This window comes from Mus musculus, chromosome 7 (genome assembly GCF_000001635.26).
Source record: "Mus musculus strain C57BL/6J chromosome 7, GRCm38.p6 C57BL/6J".
NCBI lineage: Eukaryota > Metazoa > Chordata > Mammalia > Rodentia > Muridae > Mus > Mus musculus.
The window spans coordinates 24,210,107-24,227,289 of NC_000073.6; positions in this window are offsets into that span (position 1 = coordinate 24,210,107).

Genomic DNA, 17,183 nt, shown 5'->3' on the forward strand with positions numbered 1-17,183 from the left:
GAGAGAGAGAGAGAGAGCGCGCACAAAAGGGTGTCAGGTCCTGTGGGGCTGGAATTACAGGCTGGTTGTCAACTTGACACTAACAGGGAAGAGGAAGCCTCAACTACAAAGATGCCTCCATGAGACTGGTCTGTAGGCAATTTTGAGGCATTTTCTTTATTAATGGCTGGTGTAGGAGAGCCCCACTCGCTGTGAATGCTGCTATCCCTGAGCAAGTGCTCCGAGGTTGTATAAAATAGCAAGCTTAGTAGCCAGGCCTGGTGGCTTTGATCTCATCTCTCAGGAGGTGGAGGCAGGAGGATCTCAATACATTTGAATCCAGCCTGGTCCACATAGTGAGTTCCAGGACAGCCAGGGCTACATAGTGAGATCCCACATGAAAAGACAAAAAAACAAACACCTACCAAGCCATGGACAGCAAGCCTGTTGGCAGTGTTCCTCTGTGGTTCCAGCTCCAATGCCTCCTCTGGCTTCCCTCAGTGACTGATTGCGATTGGCAGGTATAATCCAAACAAACCCTTTTTCCTCCAAATTGATTTTGCTCAGTGTTTTATCACAGTAACAGGAGCCCATCTAGAACAGGGAGTTTTCTCCTACTTTTGGAAATGTTTCCAGTGTAGTGATGAGTTTTTGCTGCACCACTTTGACTCCTGGCAGATCACACCCATGCACCCACCCAGGAGCTATCTTTGGATCCACGAATGAAAGACGCATACATATTAGCTTATTTGTAAAATGCCTTGGCTACCTCAAAGGCTAGACACTCTTAAATCTTCCTCCGTTACCCCAGGCCCAGTCAGGGAAGTGGCCAGCAGCCACTTACCTGAAATCTCACATAGCTGGCTGGCTTTATTTCCTGCTGCTCCTGCATCCTATCCTTCTTCATGGAGATTCTCTTCATTCCTCAACTCTAAGGGTCCTTCCCCGTGCTCAGCCATTGGCTGTTGGCATCGTTATTGATTAATCAAAAACCAACTGGGAAGAAGGACCTTTAGGGTTTGGACACACAGATTCCTGATTGAATCAAAGCTTCAGACCGGTCCTCTAGGCAGGCAGATGTCAGGCACAAACTATCAGCTGCAGTCCAGTCCTCTCAGCAAGCAGACACCAGGCAGCCATAGTTCAATCCTAAAGAAACCGCCAGGCTCACCAACCAGGCTGAGGCAGGGCTGCTGAAATGGCAAGCTGTTGCAGGAACTTCATGAGCAGTTCTTGAGCGAGTTTCCCTCAATGGCTGCGTTATCACAAGTTGAGCTCAATAATGCTATACAAGGTGAACCAATACATCCGTGCAAAGAATAGCGAGGCAGAGAAAACCAAACCAAAGCTCAGTGCTTGCCTCCCACTGTCTGTGGGGTCATCTTTATACTCCTTCCTCAAACATCCTTTTACATGTTTGCTATATCAAAACATCCTCTCACCTGTGTCTGCTTCAGGAAAACAGTCTTTCACGTGTTTGCTTTAGCAAGACATCCTTTCACCTGTGTGCCCCAGCAAAACATCATTTGGCATAAATGGCTTTCCAAAGAACTAGAAGTTTCCACTTCACCTGTGTTCATGAAAGTGTTGATAACGAAGCTCATTCTGTGATGGCCAGGGGAGTTGACAGGAGTTTAATGGCTGTGCTAATCTTTTGTTTCTTTCTATGAAGTGAAAACCAGCAAAGACCGGCAAAGCCTTGCACAGCACCCCAATGCAAAAGCATCCTCTCACTGTCTGTGAGGCTTATCATCTTTCTAAACCTCACATGCCATCCAAGTGTCTTTTGTTAGCAAATCATCTCTTGTCCTCTCACAAGACAGCTTTCTGCAAAACACCACGAGACACAATTGAGTTTCTAAAGAAACAAGAAACGACTTCTTCAATCACTTGGTCAGGGGAAAAAAATGAAGAAAGAAAGTAAAGACTTTCTGGGGCTGGAGAGATGGCTCAGTGGTTAAGAGTTCTAACTGTTCTTCTAGAGGTCCTGAGTTCAATTCTCAGCAACCACATGGTGGCTCACAACCATCTGTAATGGGATCTGATGACTTCTTCTGGTGTGTCTGAAGACAGCTACAGTGTACTTATATACATAAAATAAATAGTTCTTTTTTAAAAAAAAGAAATTAAAGACTTTCTAGAATTCAGTGAAAATGAAGGCACAGCATACCCAAACTTATGGGACACCATGAAAGCAGTGCTAAGAGAAAAGTTCATAGCACTAAGCGCCTTCATAAAGACATTGGAGAGATCTCAGACAAGCAACTTAACAACACACCTGAAAACTCTAAAACAAAAAGAAACATACACAACAAAGAGGTGTAGACTGCAAGAAATAGTCAAACTCAGGGCTGAAATCAATCGTTTAGAAACATAGAGAACAATACAAAGAATCAACAAAACCAAGAGCTGGTTCTTTGAGAAAATCAAAAAGATAGACAAACCCTTAGCCAAACTAACAAGAAGCAGAGACAATATCCAAACTAACAAAATCAGAAATGGAAAGGAAGACATAACAGAAACGGAGGAAATTTTAAAAAAAAAATCATTAGGCTTACTTCAAACACCTGTACTCCACAAAATTTGAAAATCTAAACAGAATAGATGATTTTCTGGTCACACACCACTTACAAAAGTTAAATCAAGATCACCTAAACTATCTAAACAGTCCTATAACCCTTAAAGAAATAGAAACAGTCATTAAAAGTCTCCGAACCAAAAAAAAAAAAAAAAAAAAAAGCCTAGGGCCTAGGGGTAGATTGTTTTAGAGCAGAATTCTACCCAACTTTCAAAGAAGAGCTGACAAGAACACCCCTGAAACTATTCCACAAAATAGAAACAGATGGAACACTGCCAAATCCATTCTATGAGGCCACAGTGAAGTGGAAACTTCTGGTTTGTTTGGAAAATCAGTTAAGTTGAATGGTGTTTTGCTGAAGCAGACACAGGTGAAAGGATGTCTTCTTAAAGCAGACATGTGAACAGACACGTGATGAAGGAATCTAAATATGACCCACAGACTGTGGAAGAGGAGCACTGGTTTGGTTTGCTCTTCCTCGCTATTCTTCGCTAACAGCACACAAGTATTGTTTCAACTTACATAGCACTGTTGAGCTCCACTTGTGGAAACACGGCCATCGAGAGAAACTTGTCAAAGAACTGCCTGTGAGGTTCCTGCAGCTTCTGTGGCCTCCCCTCAGGTCAGTTGACCAGCCTGGCGGCTTCTTCAGGATTGAACTACAGCTGCTGGTTCATGCGTGGTGTCTGCCTGCGGGTAGGACATACTATAGTTGCTGATTTGTGTATGGTGTCTGAATCCTATTTGGTGTTTGCTACAGGACGGTACTGCTGACAAAGAAGATCGAGCTTGCCCCCAAATAAGTATTGCTAAACAGATCCACTTTCCCCATAGCCTAATAACATTTCTCTTCCACTGTCTCTGGTGGGCAAGAGGAGAAGTTATCCTGGGGAGGCTTAAAAGATGTGATACAGCATTTATTTTACTATTTTATAATTTTGGAGATGTCAAGGGCTTTAAAAACAGACAATGCCCCTGTTTATACTTCAAATAGCTGGTGTCTGACTTTTAAAATGTCACACTCCACTGACAGGGACAGGCTGTTATGGAATGAGCCCATCAGACTTTACAGATTATAAATTCTCATCCCCTCATCATATTTTACAAAACAAAATGTAAGTCCATCTTTGAACATTTCCAAGTCAAATTACTCCAAACCCCTAATAAAATAAAAAGACCTGCTAACTGGATAATAAAAAGGACTGAATATTTTATTTTGAGAGATGCTTTGCTTGTCTGTTTTCACAGGATATTGATCCACCTCTGTGGCTTCCAGACCGGTTGACTGTGCCAGGACTTCCCGCATTGACACAGAGACAGAGAGTTCCATTCCACCCCTGCTGCTTCCTCCATGCCCACCTCAGCCATCAACCTCTCCACACTCTCCACCTGTAGACACCTCACCAAATGAAGACACTGAGGACCCGGTTCCCGATGCACCCGTGGGCTCTAATACTGTGATGTTTCACCTTTGGCTACTCTATACTCAGGTAGCTAAATACTCACGCCACTCAAGCAGCAGGAAAAACTTTCACTGCAGGGGACTCCCTTTGTAAACTTTCTGTACTTTGTAAACTTTGCAAACCCTCAAGGCAGGAGAGTGACCAGGCCCCTGCCAGAAGGAGCTCCAGCAGCCAGACCCCTCCTTCCAGATGTTTTATAACTGTCACAATGGTCATCTCCAGCCCTTCAATGGGACCCTTCCCAGATTATGCTAACTTTAGATGAAAAGTCTGAACAAAAGCCACCAATCCCTGAATAGGAAAACCTGCCAATCCCTGTATTTCCCACGCCAATCCCTGAGCATAAAACCCCACCAACCCCTGAGTTCCCTCAGCTCAGGACTTGATACCCCACCAGTCCTCACCCCGGAAATCTCCACCCTAGAAAGCTCCACATACACACACCCCCACACACACCACCCCCCCCAAGAACCCTTCTATAAACATTGTGCTTTGTCCAATTCTCTGCTGCTGTCTGCTCCCTCCTGGGAGCATAGGAAGTCACTCCTGGATTTGTCCCTCCACACCCTGGACCCTCCAGTAAATCTCTTTTTTGATATCTGTTGCCTGGTGTGACTCTCATCAGAAGAAAACCAGGAGCAATGAAGAGAAATGGGAAAGAAGCAAAGAGGAACAGGGTTTAGGCTCAGCTCCTCAGTTCAGCTGGGGATGCCCTCCCCTGGGAGCTGCAGCATCTCTGCTGAGGAGGCTTCCTCTCCTGTGGGCTTCCTGAGCTCCTGTGTTCCAGGATGCCTTTCCAATGGGACACTGCCCCACTGCAGAACTGGGTGGCTCCTGAAATCCCATGTCTAACCAAGCCAGCTCACTCAGTCAACAGGTTTTCTAGTGCAGGAATGAAGATTAAAATGAAAAAAAGACAATTAGACAATATTGTAGCATGACCCCAGCCAGTTCTGAGGCTGAGGAGGGTTTATTTTTTCCCAATCCACTTTTATACCATTCTAATTACATGGAAGTCAAGAAACAAACGAGGCAATAAGCAAAGTCCCCTGATCACTCCCGTGACTGCTGTTTCTAAGGGCTAATCAGGATGACCAAAATATCTGAGCCTAATTCCATGTCCAAGCCCAAAATAAGATTCTTGCCTGAAACCTACTTCTTTATTCTACCCTAAAATTAGATTCCTGCCTGAGCTTACTTCCTTGTCATGGCCTAATGTCAGATTCCTGCCTGAAGCCCATTTCCTTGTCCTTGGCCAATGTCAGATTCCTGCCAAGCAGCCCCAAAAGCTCTCCACACATATCTCATGATGCCTTCCCACTGGGACACTGTCACACCTCAGAGTTGTGTGGCTCCTGGGCTTCTGAGTCCCAGGTCATGTTCCCATCCAAGCAGAAAGGCCAACACAGGGGATACAAGGGATATAAAAAAAACTACTAAAAACAGGTCTGTATATAAAATTTTATGTAAAAATGCCATTTGAATAACTGTGTGATGCTATGTATGATTCCTGATGCTTTTTCTCATTATGTGTTAGACAACTTATGATTGTTATCTGTTAATTTTTCTCAACGTTGGTATGTGTATTCTGCTATGTGTGTCTTGGAATGGGTTGCTAATACTCTCTTCCTGCCAAAGATATTTTATTGCTGCACTTACTTTAGATGCCAAAAGGCAAGTTTGGGAGAAAGGGTTTATTTGGCTTACACTTCCATATTCCTGTTCATTACTGAAGGAAGTTGGGATGGGAACTCAAGGGCTGGGCCCTAGAGGCACGAGCTGATGCTGAGGTCATGCAGGGGTGCTGCTTATTAGATTGCTCATTATGGCTTGCCCAGCCTGCTTATTTATAGAACCTCCTAAACTTGGTGATGGGGGTGTACGTGTCTAATCCCAGCACTCAGGAGGCAGAGGCAGGTAGATATCTGTTGGTTCAAGGCCAGCCTCATCTACAGAGAGAATTCCAGGACAGCCTTGGCTACGTGAAGAAACCCTGTCTTGGAAAAACAAAAACAACAACAACAACAAAAAATGAAACAACTAAATAAGAAAATGCCTCCATTAAAAGAAAGGAAGAAAGAAAGAAGGAAGGAAGGGAGGAAAGAAAGAAAGAAAGAAAGAAAGAAAGAAAGAAAGAAAGAAAGAAAGAAAGAAAGGAAGGAAGGAAGGAAGGAAGGAAGGAAGGAAAGAAGGAAGAGGAAATGCCTCCATAAGATCCAGCTTTAAGCCATTTTCTTCATTTTGATTGATGGGAGAGGTCACAGACCACTATGGTTAGGGACACCCCTGGGCAGGTGGTCCTGAATTCTATAAGAAAGCAGGTTGAACAAGCCATATGGAGCAAGTCAGTAAGCAGCAGCCCTCCATGCCGTCTGCATCAGCTTCTGCCTCCAGTTTTCTGCTCTGCTTGAGTTTCTGACCTGATTTGCCTCAATGATGGACCATAATATGGAAGTGTGAAAGAAATAACCTCTTTTGCCCCCAACTTGCTTTCTGGTCATGGTGTTTTGTTGCAGCAATAGAAACCCTAACTAAGGCAGATAGTAGTGGTGCACAGCTATAATCCCATGATGTCTCTTTACAGCAATGAAACACTAAGACAGAAGTTGGTACAAGGAGTGGGGTATTGTTGTGATAGGCCTGATTGTGCTTTTCTTTGGAGGAATATGGATTTGGGGACTTTAGAAGGCAGTGAAATGCTTTAACTTGGGCTTAATGGGTCATCCTAATAGGAATATGGAAAATCTTGATGCTGAGAGTGATTTGAACTGTGAGGGCCAGGCTCAAGAGGTTTCAGAGAAGAATGCTACTATATGGCCTAGAGACTGTTGTGATATTTAGGCGATGAATGTGGCTGCTTTTTGCCCTTGTTCAGAGTCTACCTGAGGCTAAAGTGAAGAGATTGAGATTAATTGCATTAGCAAAGGAAGTCTCAAACTAGCCTGGTATAAATTCTGTTGTGTGATTACTAAAGTTCACTCTCAGAAAGAGTGTTTTGATTTAAAAAAAAAAAAAAGAATAAAAGGAGCAAAAGACTAGAACTCATTGTGTACCTAGCGATAACCTTGGACTCCTGATGATTTCAGCCCCATCTCCTCAATGCTGATACCACAATGCCCTGATGTTATGCTTGTGCCCTACTTGAGTATTGCAGGCAAGTAAAGTTTGCTGCCTTTATTCCTTAGATACCTTTTTTCATATCTCTGTGCTCTCTCTCTCTCTCTCTCTCTCTCTCTCTCTCTCTCTCTCTCTCTGCTTTCCACTATGAGTTTCTAACCATCCTATATTAGACTCCATGTTATCCTACTCTTGGATGTGTATTTTTGTCAGACATTTTCAGATTTCTTTTTAAAGAAAATTTACAACAGGATGATATGTAGACAGGCTAGCATTAAACTTGCTCTGTCATTAAGAAAAGCTCTGAACACCTCGTACTTCTGGTTCCACCTCTCAAGTGCTAGGCTTAGTTTGGCTCCTTGGGGAGAGTGGAAAAGTTCCATTACTGCCCACCATGGTACCCTTTATAAAAGTGTGTGGGGCATTGGGCTATGTACAGACAGCCTGATTTCCAGTCTAGGCTAGATCTTGAACCCCAGGAGAACCCAATGGGTGGTAATCCCCACCTACATGGGATGGCAGTCGTTTGATCACATCTCCTGGAACCCTGGCTCCTGTCGAAGTTACCGTTCCCTCAGCCCCCACAGAAGAAGCGTGGCTAGTAGTTACACAGACAGTGTCCCAAGCTTCTGACCTTCAGACTAGACTCCTCCCAGTTACCTAGCAACGACAAGATAACAGCTCACCATAAGAGGGGATGTTTGGCCCCTCCTCACTCTCTTACTCCCCTTACTCTCTTCTCGCTTTCCTTATCCTCTCCTCTCACTCTCTTACTCTCTCCCTCTTACTCTAGCCTTTCTTTTCTCTCTTCTTTTCCCTCTTCTCTCCTCTTGGCCATGGCCAGTCTCTCTCTCTTTCCACATTCCCTGCCTTTCTACAATAAAGCTCTAAAGCCATAGATTGTCTCTGTTCATCAAGGCCTGCTGAACTTGGACAATGGGATAGGCTTTCTCCTAATGAGCCGTTTCTAATCTCCCATTGGAAGGCCTTCCTGTGTCAAGGCCTAGACTAAGGACTCTAGCCTGTGTGGGAACCTCTCTCCCTCAGCCCTCTCTCCCATAACCCTGGGACCGAGGGTGTCACCCCAGGGCCCCTGATATCGGGGGCTGCCCCTTGTCCACCCCCATCCAGTGGAGTCAGTGGCTTAGATGCCCACCCGGGGCCGAGTGGAAAGCTCCTGGCAGCCCTCCTTCATCTGCCTGTCCAGAGCATAGGAGAAACTCTGGCCGGACGTGGGCTGTCCTCCCCTCTTCCCGCACCCCCCTTAGTTCCCAACAAAAGTGTACTGGAAATGAGTCATGGGGTCATAGGCTATAGAAGGGGCATAATTGGGAATGGTCCAGCATCCCGGGGGTTCACAGTGCCAATCAATCCAATTAGAGAAATCACCTGTTACTGGAAAGAGTCATGAAGTCCAGTGCACAATTTCTTTCAGACAGAATCCCTCCATAAGAGAGTATGAGCCATAAAAGGCTGCCTTTACGGTAGACTGAACTGGAAAAGGGATCTCTCCCATCAGTGGGTTATCACTGTATATTACAGGGAGTCTGGAATCCCAACTCACAGGAAGTAGAATCAGTGGATTTCTCACCACTGCCCATAAAAGTGGAGCAGCATGTGTCTGTGATTAGTTGTTATAATGGCATACATAAGCAAGAATAGGGTATAGGGTCCTGTCTCTGCCTCTTCAGGGGACATTCTCTGGGCTTAGTTTACAAGAATCTTTAGGGTGTCCCAAGGCACTGGGGGGATAGCTGAAGATGTCCTCTTTCTGTAGTTGTTGCTGTGGGCCTCCCCCTGTCAGGCCATAGTTGGGAGAGCATTGCTCTGTAGCTGATAGTTGTTTCTCTTCCCCATCAAATTCACTCAGTGAGAGGTTCTGCAATGTGGTCTTCAGTGGCTTCAATGGTCTCATCTGGGTCATTAGTAGTATGGAGTGGGATAGATCCTCCAGGAACCCAGATGAGTTTTCTACTCCTTCTGGGAAAACACAAACCATCGTTCTATGGTTGGCAGCGGTCTGGTCCCACCCAGGTGTTGGCTAGGAGATCCTTCCAATAAACCATGGGTAATATGCAGCAGCACGAAGCTCCAGTGCTTATAGGCAGAGGATAGGCCTTGTCACAATTAGGTGTAAATAAGGCATCTATTAATTTTTCCTGATGTCTTAGCCCTTAGACACCCTGTGTTCCCCCGCTTTTTTTCCAGAAGCAGTAGGCTTCTTCAATGATGCCTTGTCCTTGGAGGTGCTGAGGTATTCCAGTAGAGTGGTTTATTCCCCATTCTTTGTAGAAAGAGGCAAATTTGCCACTGGCATATGCAGGCCCATGGTCTATTTTTATGGCTAGGGCACACCCATCACTAGCATGACCATTTTCATAGATGCAATGATCATTCTTATATTTTCCTTGGGTTGTGCCATGTGAAGATGTGAGAGGAATAGGTATCAATACATGTATGCACATATTTGAGGTGGCTGAATTCTGGAATATGTGTCACATCCATTTGCCATAGAGCATTTGGTCTCAGGGCACAGGAGTTCGCTCCAAATGGCTGGAGGGACCCCATGGGTAGCAATGGTCCACAGGCCATGCAAGAATGGACCAAATGCTTGAATGAGGCTGAAGTTAGTGCAGGGAAATGGCAAAATTATGGAAATGAGAGTGAAGGGCTCAAGCCTGATCCAGTGGTGAGGCTAGAAAGGATGTCATTAGGTAGTCTATTTCCTTATTGCCCTTGATGAGGCATCCAGGGAGGTAAACATGGGACCAGACATTTTGTATATAAGATAGCTCAGAGAATATCTCAATTAAGGTCTTTAGCCAAGTCATGGCCAAAAAAAAAGGTAAGAGACCCTCAGTAGGTTTGAGGGAAGCAAAAGGTAATGATTTAGTCACATTAATTGCATATTGACGATTACTAAGTATGTTAATGGGGTCTGGCTAACCTCTGAACAGTGAGAGGGTGGCTAGCAATTCTCCTAATTGCATGGACCTCGTGAAAGCTTGCTTAAATATTATGGGTCTTTTGTTCCCTGTGGGGTGAATAATACACCCAAATGCAGACTTAGAGGCATCTGTAAAGCCAACAGCTGCTTCAGCCTTTTCTGACAGTTGGTGTTGTATAGACATGTCCATCATGGGCAAAATGGAAAAGACTTTATGTCTTGGAAAATGATTGTCCAATCTTCCCTGATAATTTGTTTAAAATACCTGAGCCAGCAGGTAGGAGCTTAGACACCAGGCCAGAAGGTCCTGGGAAAGTGGCAATGCCATCATTTGAGATCTGTTAAGAATTGTAAGGACTATTTTCAGGACCTTAAAATCTGTAGCAAAAATATCATCTATAAATAGTGTTGTGGGTGCAGAGGAGCAAGCAAGATGAATCCAATAGAGGATCCTGTCAGGGGGCTGAAAGAGAGATCTGGTGGGGAGGACTTTGGTGGGAAAAACCAGCCCCCAGAGTTGTAGAGCAGGGTCAAATTTGTGAAGGAAAGCCTCCTGGAGACTATGCTTGACTATAGTGAGGGCCTCTCTAGTCTCTCTTTATGTCCCCTTATGAGCTGAAAGGGGTAGGGAGGGGGTATTGCCCAGATGTGATAGGCAAGCTGGGTTGAATCCAGGCCAGATTTCCCAGAAAGGTCTGTATGGATTCCAGAGTAGCAGCTATGGGGACATGAAGCTTTTGAGCTTTAATAATATCACCTGTAATGGTGTGACCCAGAAATAGGTAAGGTTCCTGAATTTGTACCATTTCTGCTGCTATGTACAACCCAGATTTTTGCAAGGTGGCAGTAACAGTGGTCAATTTTCTTTGGATTCAGCATGACCCATAAGGCTATCATCCATCTAATGGAAGACAAGGCAACCATCTATAACAAATCGCACTGCCTCCCTCCTATAACATATGCCTGGCAAATGGTAGGAATATTTTTCATTCCCTGAGGTAGCATCTTCCATTGTTTGCTGGAGCTGGAACATGGCCCCCTTGTTCTATTAATCCTTCAATACCTACGCTTGACTGTGCTGGAACTTGCTCTGTAGACTGTCCTTGAAGTCTGCATGGCTCTGTCTCCTGAATGCTGGGATTAAAGGCTTGTGTATGATAGATCAGGAGTCCTCTGGGAGTCATAGGAGCCTATGGCACTTCACTCTCCATCCCATTACTTCCTCCACCAGGTTCACCTCCACATACTCACAACTCGTGTTATTCAAATGCTAATTTCTCTGCCATCATATCTTGTTTCAATACGGACACTCAATTGCAATGCTTATGTCAAGAGTCTCCTGCCTCATGTTTGTGTGAACAATGCTTACCATTTATTCTCTGCCTTGTCAATAAAAGCTGATCACCCAATGGCTGGGCAGAAAACAGAATACGGTGTGATTCTGCCAGGCAGGGGAAGAGAGAGAGAGAGAGAGAGAGAGAGAGAGAGAGAGAGAGAGAGAGAGAGAGAGAGAGAGAGAGGAAGAGAGAGAGGAAGAGATACAGATTGAGCCATGAGGAGGAAGAAGGAAGGAGGTCTTGAGAGTTCAGCTGGAGAATGGGAGCCCCTAAATGCAAGTATTATAGGGATTTTAGCTGGGAGGTACCCAGATTAGTTTAGGAGATTAAAATAGATCAAATGACTGCCCAAGTATTTAAGTAAAGTCTTAAATAAATCCTCATCTTTTTGCCCTTATTGCAAAACTAACTATGATACAATAAAATGGCAGCTGTATGAGTTTACTGTTTACAGTTACATTAACATTACATTTTATGTCTGAATGCTGAGATTAAAGGTATATGCCGCCACCTGTTGTTTGGTAGTGCTTTTTCAGTCTATACTTTGTGGTTTGGATAGAGTAATTTCTATTATGCTGTTTGCCAGCTCATTTGTTTTCTGTTCCACCACCAATATATTTTTGAGCCTACTTAATTAGTATTTAAGATTTTATTTGGATGCTGTAATGGTTAGCTCTGTAATTTCCACCAAAAGATACTGACCTCCCATCCTCAGCTACAGAGAGTTATTCTCTTCCTAAAATTCAGACTATATTACAACCTGCCAAATGCCAATAGAAGTCAAAGAACTTTTTTCTTTTTATATTTGCTTTTCATGAAGTACCTTCAGAGGCCAAGGGAGGGCAGAGCGTAAGATCCTGGAACTGTACTTACAAGCACTTGGGAGCCACAAACTGGGCACTGGGAACCCAACTGGGGTCTTCTGTGACAGCAGCAAGAGCTCTAAACCACTGAGTCTTCTCTCCAGTGCCAAGGGACATGGCTCAACCTGGTGGCAAATTACTTCCCCCTCTTCCTCCTCCTCCTCCTTCATTTCCTTCTTTACCTACCCCATGGGCCCCTTCTTCCTCTTTCTCCTTTCTCTCAGACCCCTTGCTCAGATTGCAAGCCCAGCTTTCCTATCTCCTCTGCCCAGTCATTGGCTGTTCAGCTTTTGATTAACCAGAGATCATGGGCGAGCATTCTTTATACAACACTGATACAGTAAATGGTGCAATATTCATGACAATGTCCATGTCCAGACTGTAATCAGATCTCAGTTGATAGAAATCAGCATCTGAATACACAGTGTACAAGACCCTCCTCCAACATCACCCTCTTTTAGTCCAATAAAAAGCTCATTTTCCTATAATAATAAACTATGTACAATAAGAAAATATATTAAACAATTATGAAAACTATCAGGTAAGAATTTCATTAATAATGTCCAGTCCATTTGTAATTGGCAACTTTGGAGAAAGTACCCTACTCTCTATCCTATCTTGGTGAGTTCAGAGTTCTGCACTTAAATGATTTTCTATAATAGCTTGCATTTATCAACCTAAAAAAAAATCTACTTGGATCTAAAAATATCTTTAATTTATTTTTAAATCCTAAACAACTTAAGCTTAACTGTGAGACTATAACTATCTAGTCTTTAACCCCATCAGAGACTTGAGAAGAATAAATATTACCTGAGTGTACAGGAAGTGCAGGCAGGCAGCTTTGAAAACTATAAAATGACCTGGAAAGCTGGCTTTCTGAAGAGCTAATGAAGCTCTCTATAATGATGTGGGATCACCTGCAGCCTGCTACCCTGGTTTATGACGGACATTTTTGTGACACATGAATTATGAAGGACTTGTCTACCTTCTTCTGACAAAGCTCAGCAACCGACTACACTGTGTCCAGGTTGTCCAGTTTGAAGAACATTTTGTCTGCAGTTGAAGCAAGAGCAGATTCTTGCCCAGTGGCCGTCTTGCCACTTTTGAAACAAAGCCCATAGGGAGGACCTTGATGCTCATCATCTTCTTTGAATGGGGATGCTCTCAGGAGCAGACACGTCTCACTGCCAGAAAAGACTTTTATTAAAAAAAAAAATCTTTCAATGCCATATGTGTATCTCTGAGGTTTTTGAAGACCAACTATTTATCTATAATATATCTGAATAGGCAAGCATTGTTTGTTTCTATCTATTTATTATCTATTTGGCTTTGAAAATATCTTTCTATAATTAATTAGTATCTAGCATGACCATGAGTTTGATTGACAATGAACTTGCATTTCTTAATTATCCTAAACACTTTGTGACAGCAGCTTTCAAGGACTGGAACTTCTCATTGTAATTTTAAATAAATTGCATAGGTTCTATACTTTAAATAAGAATTGTAACATATATATATATATTATGTTGTAACCAAATATAGCCTTACTTTCACATCAGTATAGAAAGATTTATACCAATGTGCCCAGGCCCACCCGGTATTCAGGTCACTGAGGAAGGCAGTGAGGGGTATGGTGGTGGTAACTGGGATTGGTGCTAATAGCAGGCTATGGGGCCACTCACTGAAAGCAGTGGGTGATTTGCGAGGTCAGAAGTGCTGATATAACAAAACTTAATAATAATTATCTGGGGCCAGCAAGAATGCTTGGTGAGAAGCTCTGAACTCTTTTAACTCTTAGGAGGCTAGCAAGAAAGAAAAAGGTAGAAAGTCATACACACACACACACACACACACACACACACACACACACACACACACACACACATACACACCTTACTTGGCTAGCCTGACTACCAATTTCATCAATTTCACAAGTGCACATGCATACTTATATAAATATATCAACATATGTATGTACATATGTACAATAACAAAAAGTGATCTTAAGACGAAGTCTTTGGGGCAATGCCTCACCAGAGCACACCCATCAAAGATGAGCAAGATGGAGGACCTTCTCCAGGGAGCTCCCTGAAGTTCTTCCTGCATGGCTACTAGTACCTCTCTGGTTTAAGAATAGATTCAATAATCTACCTTTAAGACTATCATTTCTATACTATTCCTATATCCCCCATTTTCAAATGCCCTTTCCCCCTTACCATTAGATAAGAAGAATAAGGAAAGAGTCTAACCCCCATACCCTGTCTTCTCCCTGGTCGAGATCATTAGCAACTCGTAACCAAACCCCTTTTGGTGACAATCACCCGATGAGCAATAACCACCCACACCCCATTTTGGGAAATGGGGCACCATTCTCTCAAAATGGATTTCTGCTGGCTATGGCATCATTTTCCTTTCTTGGAGGCCCGAGTAAGTAGAGATATTGGCCAGTCTTATGAGCGCTAGCTGTGATCATTGCTGTCTAGTCTCTGTGTACTGTGAAAGTAGAGGCTTAAATGAAGTCCCGACTGGAACACTCTGAGAGGCTGGATCAATTGAGGTCATCTGGAATCAGCAGCTTTCTTTGAAGGAGTCTTGGAAGCAAGTTTTGATGAAACAGCTATGAAGGCAGTCTGAGGGTGGACCAAATAGGATGCTGGAAGAAAGGTCTCAGCATCTCAACATATTCCAGGATGAATTCTGTGCAGGATGTTCCACTTCACTGGTATCCAGGCCTTTATGTAAACATGTTAACTTTAAGAGTTAATACACATTTTGCATTAACATATGTATGGAATGTGCAATGAGCACAGATTTGCTAAATATGATTCTCTGCTCTTTGTATGGGCAGGTGAAAGGCATTTGTCTTTCTTTATATGTTACTTTGGACTGCATTGCTATCTTAGTTTGTGTTTTATTGCTGTGAAGAGACCCATGACCAAGACAACGCTTATAAAAAAAATATTTATTTGGGGCTGGCTTACAATTTCAGAGGTTCAGTGCATTATTATCATAGCAAGAAGCATGGCAGCCTGCAGGAAGACATGCTATTGGAGAAGAAGCTAAGAGTTCTACATCTTGATCTTCAGGCAACAGGAGGCCACTGTCATCTGCATTGCACTGGGCTGAGCCTAAGCATAGGAGGGGAAATCTAAGCCCACCATTCACTTCTTCCAACAAAGCCACACCTACTCCAACGACGCCAGTCCTCCTAATAGTGCAACTCCCCATGGGCCAAGAATTCAAACACATGAGTCTATGAGGTTGCAAACCTATTCAAATCACAATAACCGAACTGTGATAAATTTTCATTCATGCCATAAGAAATGATGGCATGGTGAGTCCTGAGAATTTAATAGACAACAAGATTTATTAGAAATGAAGAGCTCATGTTCTGGCTGCAGACATTGACATTTCTCAGCCTGTTTCAGAGCTATTCCCTTGTAGAGGGATCAGCAATATGTGTTATCTATTGTTTGTCCTCTAAATTTCTTTGTTCCTCTCTGCAGCCAAGATCATCAGGGAGTCTCCCCTAATCAAATCTGATTTTTATAAGTTTGGGTGAAATCTTCAGTTTGTTTTCTCCTATTGAAACAAATAAAAAAACATCCTCTCTACCACATTTTTTGTCTTCCATTCTGAAGTTAGGGCATCCTTAACATAAATATGGTGATTTAGTTCAGCAGTTTTTTTCTATCATCTAATTTCTCTCAGCAGCTATTTTTTTCCTCATTAGGATTTAAAAATTTTAAAGTTAATAAAGCATTATGTAATTGTCTTGGTTAGGGTTTTACTGCTGTGAACAGATACTATGACCTATACTTGTCAAGAACAGCATTTAACTGAGGTTGGCTTACAGGTTCAGAGGTTCAGTCAATTATCAAGGTGGGAACATAGCAGCATCCAGGCAGGAGTGGGGTTGGAGGAGCTGAGAGTTCTACATCTTCATCCAAAGGCAGACAGGAGAATACTGGCTTCCAGGCAGCTAAGATGAGAGTCCTAAAGCCCACTCCAACAATGATACACTTCCTCCAACAAGACCACACCTACTCCAACAGGGCCACATCTTCAAATAGTGCTACTCCCTGGGCCAAGCATATTCAAACTACCAAAGTAATCTACCTCTGGGAGTCTTTGTTACCCCTGTTTATTAAGCATCTCTTTGAAGGTACAATTAGATCTCTCTACAACTGCTTGTCTTACAGGATTGTGTAGTACCTGTAATATGTTTTTTATTATAAAATGCAAAAAAAGCTTCAGTTTACTAGAAACATGGGGAAACATTGTCAGGTTTTTTTTTTTTGGGGGGGGGGGTATTGAGACAGGGTTTCTCTGTGCATCCCTGGCTGTCTTGGAACTCACTTTGTAGACCAGGCTGGCCTTGAACTCAGAAATCCGCCTGCCTCTGCCTCCCGAGTGCTGGGATTAAAGGCGTGTGCCACCATGTCCGGCTACATTGTCAGTTTTAATCTAAACAGGTATTCCCATGGTTGCCATAAGTTTTATCATAACTTCCAATAAATATGTGACTCAGAACTTGCCCACTGAATCAGAAAGCATTTGCCCACTGAAATCTCCAATGTGTATATGGAATGTCACACATATTTTAATTTTCCAACCTTTGTGAAATGAACCACATCCATTTGCCAAGTTTAATTTCTTTGGGTAACCTTTGGGTTCGTCACTGCAGGTAATGGAGTTTGGCTATATAAAGAAAAAGAAGGACATTTTATCATAATTTCCTTAACTTGTTGCCAAGTGATAGAAAAATCTTTTTAAACCTTTGTTGTGAACATGGAATTTTTTATGGAATTCTGAAGCTTCTAGCATATTTCCTATCAATAGCTAATCAATTTCATCACTGCCTTGTACTAGAGGGCCTGATGGGCCTCCATGGGATCT